At 40.5% G+C, this 25,517-nt stretch overlaps 1 long non-coding RNA gene across 1 annotated transcript; it reads left to right on the forward strand.

Moving 5' to 3' along the window:
* The first annotated feature begins 46 nt into the window (after positions 1 to 46).
* LOC309391175 lies at positions 47 to 24,159 on the forward strand. Its single transcript, XR_014175237.1, has 3 exons — positions 47 to 2,918; positions 7,541 to 7,657; positions 23,503 to 24,159. It is a non-coding gene; the product is annotated as an uncharacterized lncRNA (long non-coding RNA).
* The last annotated feature ends 1,358 nt before the right edge of the window (positions 24,160 to 25,517 follow it).

Here is a 25,517-nt window from a genome sequence, read left to right on the forward strand (position 1 = left end):
GTGAGGCTGAATGAGAAGGGAAAGAGAGACATCCAGCCGTTGCCAAGAGACGGGCTGTTCTGACGCGCGCCCAGATGGACCCGTCGCCCTGGTGACCGGGAAGGTGGGGTGACGTTTGCGCAGAGAGGAAGGAGAGGTGAAACAACCATCCCCCCCTCCGCTTGATTCACCACGTGATCGTTTGTTATCATTGAGAGGGTCGCCCCTGCGGGAGCGCAGCACCTAGAATTAACCCTCCGCACGCCGGCGCTCGGGCTGTGTTTGGTCCGCCGTACTTCCATGGACAGGTAAAACTTAAATTCTTCGCACCGTTGAAAGCCATTTCTTCTCTTCGCGTAATTCTTCACTCAAGACTTTGATGACTCCCTAAGGCACCAGAGCCCCTGGGTAGAAGACGAACTAGGCAGCAACGATGTGTCACCCTTCCTGCGTCAAAATACTGTAGGATGAGAAATCTTCACGCTCCATATCCCTGAAAGCGTATAAATGTCGCCACGCAGTAAAACAGTGAATGACTTCGGTGTATGTGAATCTCACCCGTTTTATTCGACAGAGGCAGATTTTAGCTCTTTAGGCTGGCTATGAATTTTGAGATTAGCCAATAGTGCAAGCTATTTGTGAAACCACGATTCTGCAGACAAGAGTTTTCCTACATGCAAACATTTTGAGGCAAGGTGAAAACCTGGCTCGGATCTTTGGTGGAGTTTATGTCTATTGTCTGACCCTGGCCATACTTGAAGGGATCTTAGGCATTAGAAAAGACATTTCCTTCAGTTTGAAGCCACTGAAGAAAATAGAAGATACAACTTTATCGCGTCCATTAAGAGAATGCAAAATCTGCAAAGATGATAGCAAGAACAAAAAAGGCTTCATTTTTGCCCCGTTGTTTGTTTATTTAAGACTGTGGCTACGGAATTTCTCTTGTTCAAAGCAACTTTATCTGGAAACAAAGCAACCCAAAGAGATAATTGGCAATCTATTTAAATAATTACATTAATTAATTTGCTGCAAAATCTTAATACTTGCATTCAAAATGTAGCCACAATTTGCTATGGTCAGTTCTGAAAGTTTATATAAGATGATTGAATATGCCTTCGAAACAGTTATCTTTTATATCTGCTACATGGACAGATTTAATGAATATGCTAAACCAAAACACCTGGTATGACCTTGTCAGCTTATTCTGAATTCATTTTCAGTCACCTTGCCTCAACCCCTGCAAAGTGTGTGTCATCTAAATTTGCCAAGATGTTGTTCAGTTAAGAAATTTGACAATCTGTCAGCATGCCAGGAATCCAAGCTCCTATTTTAATGTGTGCCAAGCAGGAAAGAAATCCATCAAATCTTCAGATTATTATTGGGGACACTGAGTTTAGCAAGCAGCTCTTTTCAGAGGAGTTAATCCCTTTAGCAGGATTGGGAAATTGGAAGAGGTGTATAGTATATATGTGTTTGTGTATTCCAAGTTACCTATTTTTTTCTATACACCGAGTCCTTTATATTCTGTCTCTTTCTACTTTAAGTATAACCAATCTTTTAAGCACTAAGTATAGAAATAAAAGTTGCATTTATAAAAATTATATTTTAATCTTAAAATAATAGAAATTTAGTATGTTCAGTTTAGCTTAGACATTTGGGATGGAATCATAAATGCAATTGCTGGATAGTACATCCTATTGAAATCAGGTGAAAGATGGCTGAAAAAGAATATTCATTTGTTTCTTCATGTGTTTATTTTAATTTATTGGATTGTCAACGTCAGCGGACTGGGCAGCATAAATAAAAAATATTGTTGTACATTCTTAACATTTTGTCTTTAATCTGAACCTGAATCTTTTGAAGGGCAGAATAGCTATAGAGAAAAAAAAAATCCTGGTCTCAGCAGAAAAGAGATTGGGGAATTTGAACTCTGATGTCCTTGATGCAAATTTACATAATGGCCTTGGGCTTCCCTTCATCAGTTTTTCTTTTAATGGAGGTGGTAATATAAACTTGATATGTGATGATCCATACCAATTTGAGAGAACCTCATGTGAAATCACAGGTAATGCTGCTAAGAAATGAAACTCAGTGTTCCTCTTCCAGCACTTGAAGCCTAACAAAACAGTATGTACAAGTACAGCTACTCCATGTGAATAATTCCCTAGGCATTGTTGAGAAGAAAATACACTTTGACAAGTGGTGCTTTATTACCTTAAAGCTCTGGAAAGATAATGTTCTTAGTTTAACCATACCTGCAGTAGTTTATTATAGACCTATCAATAAACAGTTTATTAGTCAGGAAAGAATCAAAATGATAAGGACTAGCTTGGTGTAACTGGTTCATGTGCTTGTTGCCTTCCAGATATGGTGGCTAGAGTAAGCTGGAAAACTTGGTTACATTGTTTTCCAGTGTCAGCACTCAGCAACATGTAAAGGCAGGACAAACTCAGTGTGAATTAATTTGAATGTAAATTAAATTTGATTCATTTATACATTGTTAATAGGATTGTTTTCCAAATATTTAAGCATTTTCTCCTTCTGTTGTATTAAATATTACAATTTAGTGACAAGTTTTAGAGGGAGTCTAGGAATTGCATAGGGCTTTGAGAACTGTATATGATCCTCGAGCAACTAGCTATAGAACTATTAATGGGGTTGATTTTGGTATTGCCCAAGTGTAAGCAATGGACAAAAATACTCCCTGGAATTTATTCTACTCTTTGCAAAATGCAGTCCATTCTTTTGTTTACTGATTTTCTTTCCACTTCCTTTCCCTTTTTAGGTGTTTGAAAGGTTTTGTGAATGTACATGACATCTTCAGTGGTCACTCCACCGTAACTGGTAGTATAGTCTTTATTATCATTGTACAAAATAAATACAACGAAATTGATGGTATATACTAGACAATTTACACTGATAAAGAACCCCTGATTACAGTAAGTAACTTCCCCTCTTTTCTGTCTGCTAATTTTAGTTAAACATTAATGCTGTGTTTTCAGACACTAGACATTTGAGGAGCTAACACCTTTTAAAAAGAAAGAAAGTGTTTGGGGAACTGCAGGCCACTGTGAAATCTGTATAGGAACAAGCCTGCTTTTCCTCTCAATACTTTGTGGAGTCTTATTGATGTGTCTCTATGTGGGGTCTGTCCCAAAGAATTTAGTGGTTTGAGCTAAAGATATCAGATTAAAGTCAGATGCTTGTTAGCATCCCTTCTGTGAATATAATAAGGTTGAGAAAAATTCAAATGCAACAATAGTCTGAATTTTTCTATGCTGCATATTTTTTCTTTAATTTTCAGTCCCAGAATCCTTCTGAAAGCAATTTGAAGTCATAGCATTCATTTCTGTTGGCTTTAAAACATTGAGAACAAGCAGGAAACACTATGAACAGTTGTCTCTTCAACCAACCAGTAACAGTTAAAAACTAATAAAGGAGAATATTTGTATGGGTGGTTTCTGTAGATTTGTGTTTCTAGTTTCCCATTGTGGTCTCTGCTGATCAGGATGTCCAGGAAGGGTAGCGAGTTGTGAAGAAAACAACAACTCACTACCCATCCTGGACATCATGATCAGCACAGACTACAATGGAAAACTTGAAACACAAGTCTACAGAAAAATCACCCATACTAACCAGGCACTCCACCACCAAAGCAACAGCCCAATCTCCCACAAAGGAGGCTATGTAAGCACTTAAATAAGCCCAACACACTAGAGCAACCTGGAACAGCAGAAAAAGGAAATAGAGCATCTATACAACATATTCCAATGGAATGGACATCCACACAACTTTATCAACTAATTCCTGACCACTCAACCTCATACAGCACAACAACACAAACACTAAAAAGAATTACACTGCCATACATCAAGAATATCTCAGAAACACTTCCGGTTCCGGCGGCTACGGCGACAGGCAAGCCTTTGCCTGCTCCCGCTCTCCCGGTGGGCTTCCCCCGCTTCTGGGGGGGCACAGGACGCCCCGGAGAGGTGTCCTGCCGAGGGAACGGCTCGCGGAGGGTCCTGGCGTCGGCGGCGGCTGGCGGGGGCTTCTCCGCTTCGTTCTAGGCACTGGGGAGCAGTCTCGGAGGGCGCCCGTGTGCGCGCGCCTCGCCTCATGCCGATCGGAGAACGCACTCTTGAACGAAGCAGCGGCAGTATGGTGAGAGGCTTCCCTTCTCCATTCCCTCTATCTTGAATTTATGGACTTTTCAGCATTTTTTTTAAAAAAAGTTAAACTTTCGGATTTCTGCTAGAGGTGCGGCTAGAGGGAGGGGGATTTCCCCCCCTCCCTTGGACAAGCGGCTTGAGAAGATTTTGCTTTCGCCCCCAGGGGAAGGAGGAGGGGGGAGAGCCAACTAATGATGCCTCACCCTCATAAAAGTGATTTTCATTGGACTTAGCTCCAGAACTTATGGGTGAACTGAGAACTTTCTGAACTTTTAAAATTTTATTATGCCTCTGAGCCCAAAGCTGGCAGGGCAAGATGGCACACTTCCGTTGTCTTCATGAACTGTGAAACCTGACTCCACCTTTAAAATTCAGGCTTCCGGTCTTTGTCTCCGAGTCACCCAGAGGAATCTCTTGTGGATTGTTCTTTTCTGAACTCTTTGGAGAAAAAACTTTCATCTATTGCTAGACTGACTAAAGAAATCCCCATCTGTTTGGATCCTCTGCCTTCTGAATTCGCCTGCCTGCTCTACTTCTCCAGCTGCCCAGTCTCTACTTTGACTGATTTCCTTGCTTCAAAAACCATGTCTCCAAAAAGACCACCTCCTGGAAAGCCTGGATTTGCTACTTCTGCCCCAACGTCTGCAACGTCTAGCCCAGCTACACAGTCAAAGATAACAGAACTGATGCAACCCAAGACTACAGAGATAGACTTTCAACAAATGCTTCAACAAATTCTACAGGGCCAGGAGGAAATTAAGAAACAGTTAAGGGAAATGAAAGATGAAATTAAACAGAACCAAGCCCAAATCTTCAAGAACTCACAGAGACTGGACCTTGTGGAGGGTGGGGTGGCTGAGGCGAGGGGGGGGGTAGAGGCTTTACAGAAGGGGAACAAAGAACTTGACATCCAACAAATGAAAACAGAGTTTGAGAGAATGTCCTTTTATCTTAGATTTCAAAATGTAATAGAAGCAGATGGGGAAAACATAAGGGACATTATGACTAATATTTTAGCTGAATACATACACAAAGATAAACAGCAGATGGAATGGGAGATAGACCTAGCCTATAGAGTGAATTCAGCATATGCCAGAATACATAATGTACCCAGGGAGGTTCACATTAAATTCCTTAGGAAAACCACAAGAGATGAAATTCTGGGTGTACAAAGGGGGCAAACACTGACATACCACGACAGGGAGATAACCATTCTAAAGCAGATTCCCAAAAAAATTAGGGAAAAAAGGAAAAGTTATTCGCAATTGGCGAATAAATTATACCAGAAGGGGGTGTGGTTTAGATGGTTGATGCCTGAAGGCATGTTGATATTCTGGGAGGAGACAAGAATTAGAATTAACACACCCATAGAGGCACAGGCCTTTATGGAAAAAAATAAAGCCAACCTAGAAAAAACAGAAGACACTACAATGGTCATACAGGACACGGGAGGGGCCGGAGCTCTGCCAGCGGGGGGTGAAGGGTCAACACCAAGAAAGCTCAGATCACAAAAATAAATAAGAAAACCACAATGTTATAAACAGACCGAAAGTTAAAATGAATTCATAACTAGACTATATATTATAATTATATAAATTGATTGAAAATTATTTTTTCTAGAATTAATATGCTGATTTTTTATGATTATGTATTAAGATTTGATATTTTGATGTAACCTAGGAGTCTGGAGGGAGGGGGCGTCTGCCACGCTTGCAACTGCCAAAATTTGTAATTCCACCTACCCTTTTCCACATAAATGTTTTTAAAAAAACCAATAAAACTTTTTGAAAAAAAAAAAAAAAGAATATCTCAGAAACCACCAACAGACTCCTACAACCACATGGAATCACCATAGCACTCAAGCCAATTAAAGCCCTTCAAAACATCGTAAGCAGACTAAAAGATCCAACAATCCAGAAGAAAAAACAGGAGTCATCTACAACATACAATGTAAGGACTGCAACAACCACTATGTAGGACAAACAGGCAAAAGGCTGGCAGAACGCATCTACAAACATCAACTAGTAGTCAGAAAACATGATGAAAGTTCTTCAATTTCACAACAGATTTAATCATGGTTTCAATTGGGAAAACGTGACCATCCTAGACCAAGCCAAGTCCAAAAATGCCTGGGAATTTCTATAAGCCTGGCACTCTGACAAATCAGACATCAATTGACACAGACATTAACAACATCTATAGAATATGCAAAAGAGACAATCATCCAGCCCAAAAAAGAACAGAAAGACCCAAGCACCTCTCCACCAGCAATCAGCACCCAGATCAGAATAGATTAACTGCAAGGTTAACATCAGACCAACAATCAAATAAACAATACTACAATCAAGAAATTCAAAGAGCCAACAGCCCGATCCCTCCACCAACACTGACAGGGCAAGCCACTAGTATATATAAACAACAAACTGCAGTTCTTACTAGCACTGAGGATGTTACTTCATTTGGGTAATGAAACATCTGTAACAGTTGTGAAATCTAAAAAAAAATTCCTACCAGTTCTGTGGGTGTGTCTTTTGGGGTCATGTGACTGGGGGACCAAAAGACAGAAACTCACTTTTACAATGTCCTGCTGGCACATGGGGTTGGACTAGATGACCTCCAGGCCCCTTCCAGCCCTGGATTGCTGTGCTCTTTCAAGGTATCCTGTGAAGCTGCTTCTAGTTCCAGGTTTGTGGTCTTCCCCCCCTCTCTCCTTTTTCCCTTCCTACCTTCCCTCCTTTCTTTCTTTCGCAGCACCCCCACCCCTGTTTTTGGCCTAGCAGGGCTCAGGGAAGCCTCCTGGGAGCAAAAATAGTCCCCCAAATGCTAAAAAAAAGTTTTAAAAAAGTTCCTACCATCGCTTGTCGGAATTTTTTAAAACTTTGTTAAGCACTTTTTTATTACCAGTCCGGGTGAATGGTAGCATTTTTTACTACCAGTTCGGGCAAACCGGCCTGAACTGGTAGTGTTTCACCCCTGTAAGAAAACAGGCAAGCTCAGGAGTACCAAGGGCCCCTCAGAATTAGAAACAGCAGGATTCAAATGATATCTTGCTCCCAAACTGCCACAGCTCCAATTTATTCCTTGGCATTCAGTTCACATAAAATGTAAAACAAATATACAATATGTCCCCATCCTACACTAGCTGTACGGATTGAGTACATATTTCGGGCCATTTGTCAAAATATAACAGTGTTTCTCAATCTTGACAACTTGAAGATTTTAGGAACAATTCCAAGAATTCCCTAGCTAGCATGATGGAAGAGGCAAGAATTTTGCCAATGCCATTCGTATAAACTGGGAAAATAAACCAGACCATTTTTACAGGCATTTTGAAACTGAGTTAAAGGTTTAAGTATGTGTGCTAATTGCTCTCTCTATTCATCCCATAGAATGGTTATGTTGCAGGAGAGGATGAACAAAGATTTGCTATCATCACAGAGCTGGGAGGCATGAGGTAGAGCCCTCAGAGGTTCTGCAACTTTGAAGAGAATTTGTGACCTATTTGGGTGAGATGTAGGGTAAAATTTAAATATTAAATACCGTATATTTTCGGAGTATAAGACGCACCTTTTTCCCTCAAAAAAGAGGCTGAAAATCTGGGTGCGTCTTATACACCGAATGCAGCATTTTTTGCCTCTCGAAACCCTGCCCCCTTCATCAAAATGGCCGTGCAGAGCCTGTAAAAGGCTTTCAGAGAGTTCCTGGGGGCGGAGGGCAGAAATGAGTGAAAAACAGGCCGTTTCTTGCTCAATTTTGTCCCCCTCTCAGCCTCCAGGAGTACTCTAGAAAAGCCTCCTAAAGGTTATCTATGCCCTTTTTTTGACAAAACAATGGGCCAGTTTTTGCAAAAAACGGGCCAGTTTCTGCTTGTTTTTTGGGGGGGGCACCCCCCAGGAGCACTCTGCAAAACCCCTAAAGGCTATTCATGCCTTTTGGGGGGGGGGAACAAAGGGCCTGTTTTCACGAAAAAAGGAAGGTTTGCAGAGTGCAAAAACTTTTTTAAAAAATTTGCCTCTTCAAAACCTTGGTGCGTCTTATACTCCGAAAAATACGGTAATGTCTGACGGTTCTCCAGTCACAAGATACCCAAAGCCAAATGAATAATTGATTGGTTCAAAGCAGTGGGTAAACGCAGTGGTGGGATTCAAATTCTTTTACTACTGGTTCTGTGGGCATGGCTTGGTGGTCATGTGAGTGGGTGGGCGTGGCTGGGTGGTCATGTGAGTGGGTGGGCGTGGGTGGGTAGTCATGTGAGTGGGTGGGCATGGCTAATTCAATGTCACTCCCAGTCACATGACACCCCTCCCCAAACCAGGTTCTGTGGCTCCCTGTGTTTCCTGTGGGAAATGGGTCATGTGACTGGAAATTTCTCCTTAGTCCAACTCACAATAAAATAGCAAGCAGAACAAGAACCACCCACTGGCTCCTTACATTTTATGGCAGGACTGTCAAAACTCCTGGCCCATGGGCTGGATGTGTCATGCGCTGGCCACGCCCACACCCAACTTAGCGAAGGGAGGGGGAAGTCCTGATATGTCATGTAATGCCACCGTGACAACGTGAGTTTGACACACCTGTTCTATGGGAATCTGAAACAGATTTCATTGTTTAAAAAAATCAAAAGCAAGAGGCGAGAAAAATTGGCAAATTTGCACATTGCAGAAAGCTCTCACTAGTTTGAAAGAAAAGATCTTAAGAACCCAGTGTTTCTCTAGCAACTCTATTCTCTCCATACAACTTTGTTGTGCCTCTTGGAAATTCAACAAAATTTCCTCAACTGGTCTTTAAGTAGCTGTAGTTACTCTCTTTCTTTGGACTAGATAACACTGAGTTTACTGGGTCATATTTCTAAACAAATGCTTGGTTTTTATCTTTTAAAATTATTTTATCAGTTCACATTATTTTAAAGCAATTGAGAAACAAAGTAAATTTACCCGTCTTTTACGGTCATTTTTTAACAAAGTTCATAAGCATGTTAGTACTTTTAAAATAACAAGGCACCATTTATTTAAAACAAACAAACCCAAATTTCCATTTAGGAGTTGTGTGGTTGCTGTTTTTTTCCCCTTGTACATGGCAGTGTTTGTAGAATCCTATTTGGAACTCCTTGTCATCAAGGTTTTCTTTGGGACTGTATAATTATAATTTCATAATTCCTATGACGTATTATTCCTTACAATATATGCTGTTGTTCATAATTTATTGTGCAATTTATGGGTTCCTGCTCTCCAAAGCATACCCTTTTAGTGCATAGGATAGGGTAGGATTAGGATTAGTGTTTTAAATGTGACATTTACTGCTAAAAAGGTTATTATACCTTTATCAACGTATGTACAAATGTTCTCTTTCTTGTCTTGAATTTCTTTCTTCTTATGCTTCAAAAGAACATTATTTCTCGAACCAGGAGGGCTCTGTGCACATATGGAGCACCGTATTCTGCTTGAAACATATTCTGTTTCAAAGATGGGCATTTAAAACCATGGTAAACAATATATTTTGGCAGCTGTGTAAATTAAAAAAAAATTAAATTCACTACTCTATTATGCCAACAAGTCACCTGACTAAATTTTCATAGAACTTTAGCAGGCATCTAGGAGTCACAAAGAGCTCAACAACCCAATTTTGCTTAAATATGAAGAACAAGGAAGAGTCTTAATGTTTCCCATTAACTGTAAATATATATGTAGGTCAAGGCTGTGTGAGTTCTACTAATGCAATATTAAATTTAGCACAAGTTGATACCAGGCCACTTTTAATATGACCCCAAATTCAGGTAACAAAAAGGTGATGTGTGTGCAAATAAAGCCTAGCACATGAGAAGCTGCATTTGGTTTTAGACGCTGCTGATCTTCATGTGTGCAAAATGGAGAAAAGGAAGATTCTGTCAGAGGAAAACAGTACAAATTTAGCACTGTGACTTTGTTAGTCATACATTTAATGGTATGTTTTTATCATTTCCTATAAAATTTCATTACTATACACATAAAATCACTGCCTCCTTCCATTGGAGTTGAATCCATTACTGCATTTTTCATGAAAATATTATTTCAGTAGCCAAAGTTGGCTAATGCTGTGGGATTCACTAACTGTACTAATCGAGACCAAATGTACTCGGACAACAGACATATGTCTTCCCCTGTATGGCAAAATATGTTGTATTTATAGTAAGCATGATATGTTGGTGTAGTTATATATCTAAATTAGTATGTACAGATTTTATGTAAATCTTTTGGGTCTTTTTGTTTGTGTGATGATGCATTTCTGTTTTAGAGGAGACAGTCTCACATGCATTTCTCTATCTTTGTCTGTATAACCTTAACCCTCTCATCTTTCTCTCTACTCTCCACCTATTCATCTTTTTGGTTATCATATTGATGTATTCTGTTATGTTCTTTTTCATTGTTTATCTTATTGTTCTATTATTTTACTTCTGTCTACACTCTTTTCACTGTTTCCATTTTATTGTTATAGGGTGCTAGAGTAACACCACAGCAAGATAGTTGGCAAATAAATTTAACAAATAATAATAATCTGTGCAGACAAAATTCATGTTTGCATCTATAGCTACTGAACCTTCAGTGCCCATGGAACTCTTTTTCTCTTTACTTAGGAAATGAAATCACATATGTGTTTAGTATAATGATTCCATGCCCACAGGTATGAGAAAAACCTATTCAGCAATGACCACTGCATTTGTCCCAGGGGAATAGATTCCAGTAACTAGAATATTTATAAATATGCCTAGTGAAACCATTTCCCATTGGTTTAATTCATTCATTTGCCATTTATTTTTTAAATAACATAGCTGGCCACCTTATAACCACCTCTAGACAACACCCAATCAAAATATACTTTACAAAATGCATTACAAAACCATTACAAGTAGAAATGTACTGTAAATAATTGTACTTTATACTTTGGGGCACGCAGGTACTTTTTTCCCTACATGTTTTTTTTTAATGCTATCTGGTCAGTTCCCCATCCTAGAAGACGTTGACATGCGTACTGCTTGATTTCCTTGTACATGACCTCCATGTAGAGATAATGGAGAAGGGGTCTTTATTTGTCCCTATCTCTATTTGGAAATACAATTTCACCATTAGAAGATGGAATATAATTATTTCATGTATATAAAATAAATCAGTTCCATTTCTGGGTTGCCAAAACTGTTACAGGGACCATGAGATTTTTGTCTGTAGTATTGCACAGTTGTGCAGCCTTTGAAGCATCTGTATTTTTTAAAGTGAGTTTGAATCATGTTCTCTTTATTAAATCATCTTTCCAAAAGAAGTTATTGATGTGTTTTTAAATTTCCAAGTTTAACTGTGATGCAATAGTAGCTGCAATTAACATCTTCTCCTCTAATAATCATTTCTCCATTCATATTTAGTTCTTGGTGGTTATAGTCAACAAAGTCAATCAACATAGGATTGCTGAATGTATGCTGACAGACATTGCTTATTTTTTATTTCTGTATTAGTTTGGAAAATAATGCTTGTACAGCTGTTTTAGTAGTAAGAGAAGCAGAAGGGCAGATCTGGAATTCAAGATGGAACATATGTTTTGGACTATCTATCTATTTTTCAGGCTTTTGCCACTGGTTGAAAATGAAATGAAACAGCATTCATTTGTTTCATTCACTTTATTTACATTCACAATGTTTATATTGTGGACATGTTTTTCTGGAGATGAATTTCAATAATTGCTGAGATATTGTTAAATACATACAGAAAAATATTAAAAGCAAAAGTCAAAATACAAAATTACTACAAGGAATAAAAATATGCTAAAACTATAAAAGAGTTCAATTAATATTATATAATGATTCTGTTGCTTTCTGATTTTTTTGTTTATTTATTAGTTTGTGTGCCACCCATATTGTCTATTTTATAAACTTAGTGTATATGATTTGTATCTGTGTCTGTGTCCAAGTTTATAAAAATCAAGGAGCAACAGAATGTCAAAAGCATTTTATTTTTGCCTAATATGATCATACAAGAGGTCAAATAAAGTAGCTAAGGAAGACCATGCTGCAATAAAGTGCCCTTCTAAATTATCCACCTTTAATTAAAGCAATGGGTTATTTCTAGAATTTCTGTGTTGTGGTGGAATTATTCAGTAGAATTCCAGGCCTGCCTTGGGATTTCATCTTCCCTATGGCCTCCAGTGCCATCCCCCATGTCATCTTAGTTCTTCAACCTTCTGAAGCAGATTTGCAGGGGGCGAACAGGGCAGCAGGAAGGAGAGGGAAACACTAATTATGTTTGTTTTCTAGTTTTACCTGCAAGATTTATAGATAAGATCACAAGTCATTTACAAAGACAAAAATATCTTTTATCTTAAAATTATCTATCTCATTTTCAAGAGGCAATTCAAGATCATACCCAGTGTGTACTATTCCTCATTGTTGTGATTTACGGATGTGATTTAAACATCCCCTCACACATATGTGCTAGTAGTTCCCGACTCTTGGGAGAGGAGCTTTATCTCCGTTTCAAAGCTGAAGAGTCAGCGCTGTCCGAAGACATCTCTGTGGTCATGTGGCCGACATGACTAAACACCGAAGGCGCACAGAACACTGTTACCTTCCCTCCAAAGGTGGTTCCTATTTTTTCTACTTGCATTTTTACATGCTTTCAAATTGCTAGGTTGGCAGAAGCTGGGACAAGTAACGGGAGCTCACTTTGTTACGCAATGCTAGGGATTCGAACCACCGACCTGCTGACCTTTCTGATTGACAAGCTCAGCGTCTTAGCCACTGAGCCAACTGAGCGTCCCTTCTGATACCTTTACAACTATGTATATATTGTATATATACGTGTCATGGTTGCACACAAACTAGTGCTTTAAACTGAGCTTGATTTCACTACAGTTTACTCCTAACTACTTATGTAGAAGTAGTTACAAGGAAATATTCATAGGATTATAATGTGAATCCTGACATTGATGTCATGAGTTCCAATATTTTTGCATCATGCTGACACAAATTTCTTGTTTCATCTTCTCTTTTTGTGCTGATAAAGTGTTACTGACCTTATATAATGCCACAGATTATTTAACTTCTTTTTTTCAGTGGATCACCCACTTATTCAATAACAATGCAGACCATTCTCAATTAACAATTTAAGTTGTGGTAATATACCCCTGGGGTATTTGGTACATTGATATTTTAAACTGTTAAGGCCTTGTGTATGCTTTTGCTAACCTTTGGTAAGTCTTTGGTTTTTTAGCAGTATATAAATATGAGAAATAATAAAACAAAGTCAAGTCTGTAATTTTTATGAAAATGTTGCATCATTTATTTATTTATTTATTTATTTTACCGTGCTTCTAGACTGCCCCCTCTCCCAAAAGGGACTCGGGGCAGTGTACAGTCCATGTAAAAAATATACAAAATACAATAAATAGAATTGAATATGTACAGTAGGAATGGAGGAGGTTAAAATAGAATTAAAAGAACTGTACAGAGCCAGTATATAAATATAATTTTAAACCCTAAAACACATACAAATTAAATTAAAAACAGTACCCCTAAAATAACCAGTTACTAGTACATTTACCAGGAGGAACAGTTGTAGTTATGCCAGGCCTGCTAATCGGAACAGGTGAGTCTTCAATTTTTGCCGGAAGGAGCGGAGGTCAGTAGTGGTTCTGATGTCGGGGGGGGAGGTCATTCCAGAGGGTTGGGCCCATCACAGAGAAGGCCCTACTCCTTGGTGTCGCCCGTTGGCATTGCCTTCCTCATAGTATTTAGAAGGCAGGGATTCCATGGAACCATAATATGCTTTCCTAAAGGACTTCTGTAGAAAATTCTGGAGCTGTGTAAAACTTTCCACCTTCAACATATCATTTTATGTCATTTGTGAGGCTTCATTTGACACAACACAGTGGCTTGATTCCAATTTACTTTTACAATGTAAAAAAATTGAAGAAAAATAACAGCTCCCAAAAGAAACCAGCATGGCTGCATAAAGAACTCTCTGACAAATTGAAAGACAAAAAAGATATGTATAAAAAGTGGAAAGAGGGGGACATAACTAAGGCAGAATATCAGCAAATAGCCCAAGCCTGTAAACATGAAGTAAGAAAAGCTAAGGCTCAGAATGAAGAAAGGCTTGCCACAAAAGTAAAAAATAACAAAAAAGCTTCTTCCAACATGTTAAAAACAAGAAAAAAGTTAAGGAAACAATTGGTCCATTGCTGGGAGAAAGTGGCAAGAAGGTGACAAGCAACAGGGAGAAAGCAGAACTATTTAACTCATGTTTTGCATCTGTCTTTACACAAAGGGATAAAATAGTCCAACCTATCAAAAACAGCAGCACAAAAATCAGATTAGGAACACAAATTGAAATAGGGAAGAAAATGGTAAGTGAGCACCTGTCTACCATAGATGAGTTCAAATCACCAGGACCGGGCAGATTACACACCAGGGTTCTGAAGGAAATGGCAGATGAGATCTCAGAACCACTGAACTATATCTTTCAGAGATCCTGGAGCACCGGGGAACTGCCAGAGGACGGGAAAAAGGCTGATGTGGTTCCCATCTTCAAAAAAGGGGGAAAAATAGATCCAGGAAACGACAGACCTCTCAGCCTGACCTCAATACCAGGAAAGATTCTGGAAAAGATAATCAAGCAACAAATTAGCGAACACCTAGAAGTAAACAAAGTAATAGCCAAAAGCCAACATGGGTTTGTCAAAAACAGATCATGCCAGACTAATCTTATTGCATTCTTTGACAAAATTAGTGAACCAGAGGAATGCCGTCGATATAGTTTATTTGGACTTCAGTAAGGCATTTGATAAGGTAGACCATAACCTACTACTAGATAAAGTAGAAGAATGTGGGTTAGACAGCATCACCACCAGATGGATTCGTAACTGGCTGACCAACTGCACTCAACGTGTAGTCCTCAATGGAACTGCATCTACATGGAGGGAGGTATGCAGTGGAGTACCACAAGGCTCTGTTTTGGGCCAAGTACTCTTCAACATCTTCATCAATGATTTCAATGAAGGAATAAATGGGGAACTCATCAAATTTGCAGATAACACCAAACTGGCAGGAATACCCAACATTCCAGATGATAGGCTTAAGATACAGAAGAATCTTGACAAACTTGAACATTGGGCACTATCTAACAAAATGAAATTCAATAGTAAAAAGAGTAAGGTTCTACATTTAGGCAAGAAAAATGAAATGCACAGGTACAGTATAGGTGGTACCTTGCTCAATAGTAGTAACTCAGAGGGAGCTGGTAGTCCTAGTGGACAACCATTTAAATATGAACCAGCAGTGTGAGCAGCTGCCAAAAAAGCCAACACAGTTCTAGGCAACATAAACAAAGGGATAGAATCAAGATCATGTGAAGTGTTAATACCACTTTATAATGCCTTGGTAAGGCCACATTTGGAATACTGCATTCAGTTTTGGTCACCATGATGTAGAAAAGATGTGGAGACTAAAACATATGAAGAACGGTTGCAGGAACTGGGTATGTCTAATGAAAAGAAGGACTAGGGGAGACATGATAGCAGTGTTCCAATATCTCAGGGGTTGCCACAAAGAAGAGGGAGTCAAACTCTTCTCCAAAGCACCTGAGGGTAGAATAAGAAGCAATGGGTGGAAACTAATCAAGGAGAGAAGCAACTTAGAACTAAGGAGAAATTTCCTGGCAGAGCAATTAATCAATGGAACAGCTTGCCTCCAGAAGTTGTGAATGCCCCAACACTGGGAGTCTTTAAGAAGATATTGGATATTCATTTGTCTGAAATGGTATAGGGCAGCAATGGCGAACCTTTTTTGGCTCGTATGCCCACAAGTGGGGGGAGCGCGGGGGGGTCGTGTGCGGGCGTGCCGCATCCATAATGCAACGTGCCCCCCAGTGCGCATGCGCGCACAACGCCACGCCCCCCATTTTAACATGCTTTTTTCGCCCTCCCTAGGCTCCAGAGGCTTTATAGGAGCCTGGGGAGGGCGAAAAGAGCCTCCCCCACCCCCCCGGAGGCTTCAGGGAACGTCCGGAGGCTTCCCTGAAGCCTTCGGAACGTTTAAAACCACCCTCCGAGCAACACGGAAGTGACTTCCGGGTTGCTTGGAGGGTCGTTTTAAGCGCTCCGAAGGCTTCAGGGAAGTCTCGGGACGGTCTCTGAACAGGCACGAGACGTGCGTCTCCATCACCCGGGCCCGGATCGCCTCCGCCGCGCAGCGCCTCGGGCCTGGCATCCTTGCGCCGCTCCACCCAGCCTCGGTACGCTCACCAGGGCCCGGCCTTCACATCGCTGCCGCTGCCACCGCCAGGACGGACTCGGCCAAAGGGAAGTCCGTTGGGCCTCGGCCGCGCCGCCCTCGCCACCGCCTCCTCCTCTAGCCGCGCCATGCCAGGCAGGCCGCGCAGTCGCCTCGATCCCGGCCTCGGGCGGCCCCGCACCGCATCCTGCTCAGCCCCACGGGTGGCTCCGTCCTCGGAGCTTGGCTGCCTGCCGCCTTTCCCCTCCTTCAGAGTTCGAGCCGGAGGGGGAAAGGAGGAGGAGGAGGAGGCTGGGCCGTCGCCTTGACAACAAAGCCCCCTTCACTTTCCCCCTCCCCCTTCCCCTCCCTTTCGGCTTAACCCTTGCGACGCCCACGCAAAGCCCCGAGGGGACGGATTCCTGTGCGGGACGCATGGCAGGAAGGCTATAGAGTCCCCCCTCCCTCCGCTGTCCGGCCAGTCCCTGAAGCCTTCAGAACGCTTAAAACGACCCTCCGAGCAACCCGGAAGTCACTTCCGGGTTGCTCGGAGGGTGGTTTTAAGTGCTCTGAAGGCTTCAGGGAAGCCTCTGGACGGTCCCTGAAGCCTCCGGGGGGGCGGGGGGGCTCTTTTCGCGCCCCCCCCCCAGGCTCCTATAAAGCCTCTGGAGCCTGGGGAAGGCGAAAAATAGCTTTTAAAAAGGTGAACTCAGCTGGCCAGCGCACGCATGTGCGTTGGCCAGCTGACAGGACAGCGCCTCGCGTGCCCTGACAAATGGCTCCGCGTGCCACTTGTGGCACCCGTGCCATAGGTTCGCCGTCACGGGTATAGGGTTTCCTGCTTAGGCAGAGGGTTGGACTAGAAGACCTCCAAGCCTTCCAACTCTGCTATTGTATTGTATTGTATTTCATTCTAGAAAACTCATTAGAAATGCTTGCTTGTGTTACTAAAGTTAGCTGCAGAAGATTCTCTATCATATGTGTCTCTCTCCCTCCCTCCCTCCCTCCCTCCCTCCCTCCCTCCCTCCCTCCCTGATAAAATTTATTAGCCACCCGTCTTACCAGAAGATAAGTCTCTGAGTAGCTTACAATACAGTGGTGGAATTCAATTTTTTTAAATACTGGTTCTGTGGGTGTGACTTGTTGGGCGTGGCAGGGGAAGGATACTGTAAAATCTCCCATGCCCTCCCCACTCCAGGAGAAAGTTACTGCAAAATCCCCATTCCCTTCCAATCAGCTGGGACTCGGGAGGCAGAGATGGGGGAATAGATGGGGCCGGCGCCAGTCAGGTAGTAGTTATTGAACTACTCAAAATTTCCGCTACCAGTTCTTCAGAACTGGTCAGAACCTGCTGAATACTGCCTCTGTTACAATATTTTAAAAACTGTCCAAAATCGAATGATATAATACAATATTATAAAATTCCAGATAATATAACAATATAAATCATGCCCTATTGGATCATTATTTTGGCCTATTTTTCCCAGGAAAGTTTTTTCCACTTTGGAAAATGTGAGGAATGAATGAAATATTAGGCAATTGAATTTGCTCTCCCAATATAGAAACTTTGCCTTCCTTTGCTTTTTTTCACTTTGGGGAAGGTGACAAAACATCAGTGCAGCTGCAGCCCCCAGTTAAATGCTATCAATGTCTTACAGTGGCAACTCCCTGAGGAATGGAGGAGGTGATATTTTGGGGTGAGCCTTGCCTACTGCTCTGTCCATTGGAATTTCCCAAGCTGTATAATATAGTGCATACCAGCCCATGGGTATAGATACTATATGTAATATATATAAATCCTACAAAGAAGAAGAGTGTAACATTCATGTTAGGGTGAAGAGTACAGTACTATATTGTTGCAGTCTGATGTCCTGCAAACTTAGACAAATCGCTACTGATGACTTATGATGCCTTCTAGAGTCAACCATCTTGTGCCAATATAATTGTCACGATGCCAGGGTTTCTGTTATTAAAGCAATGGTGATATAAACCACCAGCAAGACAACAGACAGCAAGGAGGGATGTAATAATAGAAAGTGAAGTGGGAAACTCAATTTGCACTCAAGAAATGTTTTCCACTAAACATCTTTTTCCTCCAAACCCATGCGGGGATTTCAGTACCTGGTTAAGAATTCTGTTTCTAAAATTACATCTCAAGATATTTAAAAAGTATTAAACATGGATTAACAAATGATTGTTAGCTTTTCTTGGGTATGAAAAGTTGCTGTGGAATCGATTCCGTTTTCCTACTATAGGTAGTCCTCATTTAACAATGGGAGTTGGGACTGGGATTGGAACTGGCATTTCTATAAGTATGTGGTTGTAAAGCAACAGCACATGACCACGCTGTTTAACAGCAGAATTCTAGCATTTCTGGTTGCCATTGTTAATTTAATAGCTGCAGGTCATTAAATAAGGTTGTCATGTGGTCACCATTTGTGACCATCTGCCAGTTGTCCTCTAACTTTGCTTGTAGGTTGGTGATAAAGAAGGTTGCAATTGACAACCATGTGACTACGGGACACTGCAACGTAATTGCAAGCCAGATTTCAAGTGTCCAGCTCATGATCACATGACCACAGGTATTCCGCAACTGCCATAAGTATGAGAACTGATCCTAAGGATCGATCCATAAGTTCAGACATTCACTGAATGAGTGGTTATTAAACGAGGACCTCCTATATATGTATACTCAAAATAGATACTAGTATATATTCCTGGACAAATGTTTATTATACTATCCTTCTGTTGCACATATGCCAGTGTTTGCAAATGCCATTTATTTATTATGTTTAGAACCCACCTTTACCAAAAATACTATCCGGAAAGTCTGATTACAAAAATAAAGTTATAATAAAATATAAGGAAATTTTCACAGAAATATTCATTAAATATCTATTAAAATATTATCTTGATAGCTGTTCCAAACAACATATTTTATATTATAGAATTGTAGTGTATACGTTTTCAAGAGGAGAGAACACTGGGATTGATAAACTCCAAAGTCTAATGAACTACATGAATATATCAAGATTAAGTCACGAGTAATCCTTTAAGTGCTTCACCAAGAGATAAATATTATGGTGGATATTGCCAAATACTGAATTGCAGTCTTTGAGGTCATTAGTTTTGTTCTTTGCTAAAGCAATCATCAACAAGCAGAAACTCATATTCTGGCATGTGACTTTTAGATAAAAGTCTAAAATAAGCATGATGTTCCACATGTCTAAAGTAAATAAAAGAAGAGAAAGACTTAGAAAAGGTGGATGGATGAGATCATGTGTCTTGGAAGAGCTATTTGGAAGTTATTTATAAAAACAAAGCAAAATGATGAGCATTTGTCCATATATTAATCAGTTGAATTCAGTTTGATAGCACCTAATTAATCAAGACCTTTAACATCAGTTAATCAGTTAATTAAAACACTAATCAGGTTTTTTTTTTCCCCTTCAGATTAACTAAGTGGAAGGCATCTTATAAGTCATCTAGTCCAACACACACACACCCCATCCAAGCAGGAGACCCTACACCATTTCTGGCAAATGACAGTCCAGTCTCTTCTTGAAAGCTTCCAGTGAGCTTCCAGAAGCTCCCACAACTTCTGAAGGCAAGCTGTTCAATTGGTTGATTGTTCCCACTGTCGGAAAATTTCTCCTTATTTCTAGGTTGAATCTCTCCTTGATCAGTTTCCATCCATTATTCTTTGTCTGGCCTTCAGATGCTTTGGAAAATTGCTTGACCCCTCCTCTCTGTGGCAGCTCCTCAAATTTTGGAACAGTACTATCATGTCTCCCCTGGTCACACTCTTCAATAAACTAGCCATGCCAAGTACTTGCAACCATTCATCATAAGTTTTAGTCTCCAGTCCCCTAATCATCTTGGTTAACTCTTTTCTGCACTTTTTCCAATGTCTCAACATCTTTTTTATAGTGTGGTGACCAAAACTGGATGCAGCTCTATGTATGATGTAGTTATGATGTAGCTCAGAAAGTGCTTATCTTATGTTTGATTATCCTGCCTGCCAGCTTTCTAGAGAGATTGCTATATATTTGTTATTACACGTAGTATACATGCCCCATGAGACCAAGTGTGGATATATTTTTTCTTTTTTTATCCACATCACATCCAATAGAAGTACTTATTTTTATATACATTCTTAATACACCAGTCAAATAGGCCTAATGTTTCATCCTGTCCAGATATTTATTTTTCATTTCTTGCATAAGTAGATTTTGTATAGGGGGTTACTGAATTACTGAAATATTTCCCCTCAGGCCCAGGTACAGCACGGAGACGGCACTGGTCGCGTTGGTCGATGATCTCTGGCGGGCCCGGGACAGGGGCTGTTCCTCTGTCCTGGTCCTATTAGACCTCTCGGCGGCTTTCGATACCATCGACCATGGTATCCTACTGCGACGACTCGGGGGGTTGGGAGTGGGGGGCACCGTTTTACGGTGGTTCTCCTCCTACCTGTCGGATCGGTCGCAGTTTGTGTTGACTGGAGGGCAGAGATCGACCCCCAGGCGCGTCACTTGTGGGGTGCCCCAGGGGTCGGTTCTCTCACCCCTCCTGTTCAACATATACATGAAACCGCTGGGCGAGATCATCCATGGTTTTGGGGTACGGTATCATCAATATGCTGATGATACTCAACTTTTCATCTCTACCCCAAACCACCCAAATGATGCCCTCGACGTGATGTCCCGATGCCTGGAGGCTGTGCGGATCTGGATGGAGAGGAACAGACTCAAGCTCAATCCCTCCAAGACTGAGTGGCTGTGGTTCCCGGCATCCCAATTTGCACATTTTGTTCCATCTTTGATGATAGGGGGAGAAATTTTAGCCCCGTTAGAGAAGGCTCGCAATCTGGGAGTCCTCCTGGATACGCGGCTTAGTTTAGAAGAACACCTGACGGCCGTGACCAGGGGGGCCTTTTACCAGGTTTGCCTGGTACGCCAGTTGCGCCCCTTCCTGGATCGGGATACTCTGTGCACAGTCACTCATGCCCTCGTCCTTTCTCGCCTGGACTACTGCAATGCTCTCTACATGGGGCTGCCCTTGAAGAGCACCCGAAGGCTTCAGCTGGTCCAGAATGCAGCCGCGCGGGTTGTCATGGGGGTACCTAGGTGCTCCCATGTCACACCCCTTTTAGGCGGCCTGCACTGGTTGCCGGTTGTTTTCCGGGTGCGATTCAAGGTATTAATTATGACCTTTAAAGCGCTCCATGGCTTAGGCCCAGGGTACCTGCGAGACCACCTACTGCCACCAGTAGCCTCCCATCGTCCAGTACGATCCCACAGAGTTGGCCTCCTCAGGGTGCCGTCGGCCAAGCAGTGTCGGCTGGTGACCCCCAGGGGGAGAGCCTTCTCTGTGGGAGCGCCTTCCCTCTGGAATGAGCTGCCCCTGGAGCTCCACATAATCCCTGACCTCCGATCCTTCCGACGCGCCCTAAAAAGTTGGCTTTTCCAGCAAGCCGGCCTGGCCTGTTAATGTTAATGTTAATTTTAATTTATTTTAAATGTACTGTTTCTTTTTTAAAAAAAAAAATCGGTTTGGTCTTTTTGGAATTGGGTTTAATCTTTTTTTAACTTTTGTGATGTGTGTTTTTAATGTTGTACGCCGCCCTGAGTCCTTTGGAGAAGGGCGGCATATAAATCCAAATAAACCTTAAACCTTAAACCTTAAACCCTCCATCATATTTTCATTACGTAAAAATCAAAATTAGATGTTAGAGTTGCAAGATGTTTCCCTCTTTTAAAAAAAGATATAGGTAGATATTGGCACATCATCAAAATGAGAAGAGTTTCAAAAGATAGGTAAGTAATTTACAGAAACAAGTTTCTTTCCTCTGGTATTGATGTTTTTCACTTCCAATGTGGAAAATGTACAAAAGTGGGTTTCAGTCTGTATATGTATTGAACTATTCAGCTTTATAGCACAAGAAACAACATGATTGATCCTTGTTAAGGTACATTTTGCTCAGTTGGATTCCTACTCAAGCATCATTTTCAACAATGCATCATAAGCTCCCCTGCTATATTGGGTGCCTTTTTCTAATCCCTGATCATCTACCCTCTCTATCCTCTGCTCTTCCCTCCTCACATGTTATTGGAGCTGTAGTACTAACATTTTCAAGCATACTCATCAAAATCAAGATTCAAGAAAGAAAAGTTATTATTTTTAAAATAACAGTTAAAGTCATTAGAATTTAAGGGGAGGAAAAATATTAAGTGTGTTAAATACACTGTATAGATGACTCTTAGCCATTCACAAATACCTTGATTATCAGATACACTGTATCTGCAGCAATGAAAAGCAAAGCAAAATTTTGGATTGATACTGAATTGTCACTCTACATGAATAATTATCAGTATGTAATTTTTGAAATTAGAAAGAAGCAGTTAATTTCTGTATCTTCCTAAATTTAAATATTGCAGTAATCTTCAGAGTGTTGTGTCAAGTCTACACATTTCACAGAAGTATTCTAAGAATTTACAAAAGAAGTTTCAGTTTTTCCAACTTCAGTTTTCCAGGTTTTGCATCATGTTTTTTTTAAAAGCCCGTGTGAAATTTCAATCAATCACTCAATCAATCAAAATAGAGCTGGAAGGCACCTTATAGGCCTTCTAGTCCAGCCTCCTGCTCAAGCAGGAGATCCTTTACCATTTCAGACAGGTGTCTGTCCAGTCTTTTCTTAAAAATCTTTTTAAAAAGTGATGAATGCAAGATTTTCCATTGGATAATTGTCCTCACTGTTAGGAAGTTTCTCTGTAATTTCAGGTTGCTTCTGTCCTTGATTAGTTTTCATCCATTCTTTCCTGTCCTGACCTCTGGTCCTTTGGAAAATAAGTTGTCCATGTTGAATTTTGCTGTGCATGTTTTCTTTTAAGGTCTCAATTTTATGTGAATTTCTAAGTGCAGATTTGCATTTCAAATTTCAAAATGATTGATATAATAATACAAAAGTTAGAAATTATATAAATTTGTTTTAAAATATAAACCATATGGTGTTTTTTTCCTCCATCCCAGATTGTATTATATAGGGAGCAGCCTAATTAAGTTGTGGGTGGACTGTCTGAGTCCTGGGACAACATTTAAACCTTGTATGTTTGTTTTTTATAGCCTCGGAAATCCCATCCAATTACAATGACTGAAGATCAGGTGCTCTTTCAGCCATTTTGTGGAAGGAAATAAACACGTAAACCATATTAATTGTTCTTTAAAATGAAATCCAAAAGGATTCACAGAATTCACAAAAACTGAAGCTCCACCAGTTTGTATTATTACTTCATTCTTGTAGACTAAAATCTCTGTGTAGTTCCTACAAATTTGCCTACCTTCTGATTGAAATCATTTATCATAATCATAGCATTAAGCATTAAGTAGCATTGATAATCATGCTAGTTAACAGTGTTAATTGTTTGGACAATCTTCTGGAAGTGAGGCAGAAGGGGGGACTAAAACCAGAATTGGTGTCTGAACTCTAAAATAAGTCGTTGCATCATGTGAGTTCAGTTTCAAGGAACAAAATGTCACAGTTTGGCTTTGCAAGAAGTCCAGAATCTTTTATCCTTACTGCGTATCTTCTTAACTCAAATGAAAAGTATGAATCAATTTCAGCTTTGATCACTGTTTTAGGTGATTCACAGCATATATTTGACGTACTTGGAGTAGATTTAAAGTAATAGTCATGTGCACTGTGATTACACCTCGTCACTTCAGATGACCTATTTTGTGTAATAGCCATTGCAAGATTGTGCCATTTGGATTGATGATGCTCCCATAAACAACCTGATAATTTTTGCCAGTCTGGAATGTATTTTTTCTTAGATCTCTGTTGATTAGAATAATGTCAAGTAATATTTCAATTGCCAAGGGAAAGGAAATTGGGGAGGAGGAGATTTTTGATAAGAGGTGAGCATTCCAGCCAGAGAAGCATAAAGTTTGGCAGGATTTCCTGGTTAGGTATATGAACTTTGACAGCAATAATAATTTAAATAGGCTGCTTTGAACTGAGCACAAAATCTTAGGAGTTCCTAAGATTAATGAAGACAGAGGGAAGGCAACATCTGTGAGGATTTATTAGAAAAGGACTGAAAATACATCTTTTAAAAACATCTGGTTGAATTGCTATTTTCTGGCATTGATTCTTGCAAAGGGAGATGATAATCTAAATCAGAATACATGAAATATGGCTTAAAGAATGTATTGGTGATCCCCGGCCTTCAGCTGGCTTCTTTGTCGATCTCTCAGCTGAATTCTCAAGCCTGTGCAGCTGCTCTGCGATTCATTAGGCTAGAGCTGAGATAATTGCTTGAATCCTGCTCCAGAAATAATTATAGCCTGTTTCATTAAAATCCCCCTTTTCCATTTCCTGTAGCAATGGCAGTTTGGCTATCCTTCATTGGTTTTAGTTATGAACACCCACAGGGTTTAACCACCATATTTCAGCAAGGAGCAGAAATATATCTTAGATTACATGTTTTTGTGCAACCTAAATTTAAAAAGTCTTTTGAATCTATCATTGGTTGAAACTTCATTTTAAAAAAAGGGGGCATCCCTTTTGAGGTTTTAGTAATCACATGTAAAATGCTTAATTACAAAGGAGATAATCTTGAGTTGTTCAAATCACTGGTTATAACTTTCAAGAATTTCCTACAGAAAAACCATACTGTAATGGTGGCCCGCTCCAACAACAGCACACAGCTCAGGTAAGTAGTTTTCACACAGTCTCAATAATCAGGTCAAATGTCAGGATGAAGAGATTAGATTGCAGAATCTTGGGAACCAAATAAGAAAACCATTGCCCTTATTTATTAATACATGTAGCCAATGTGAGTTATTCAATTTTTTCCCCTGACAAATTCCCTAGTTAATTAATGGGCTTGCTTAAGAGATAAGGATGAAATAAACATGTTTCTCATTGTCATATTTTCAACAATTCTCCTTTCCCAGATAACAACAATAATCTTACATCTTCCGCCATAGAGTTTAAAGACAGAAGATCCGCTTTTCATTCTGGGATGAGACCAGGTAATATGTCTAAATCAGCCCACACTCTAGGAGAAGAGTTACAGTGACTCTCTCTCCCTCCACCTCCCCCAGGTATGAAGCTGCAGAGTGGACTGGAAAAGAAA

This window comes from Natrix helvetica (assembly GCF_964273705.1).
Source record: "Natrix helvetica genome assembly, chromosome: 4".
In the NCBI taxonomy this organism is placed as follows: Eukaryota; Metazoa; Chordata; class Lepidosauria; order Squamata; family Natricidae; genus Natrix; species Natrix helvetica.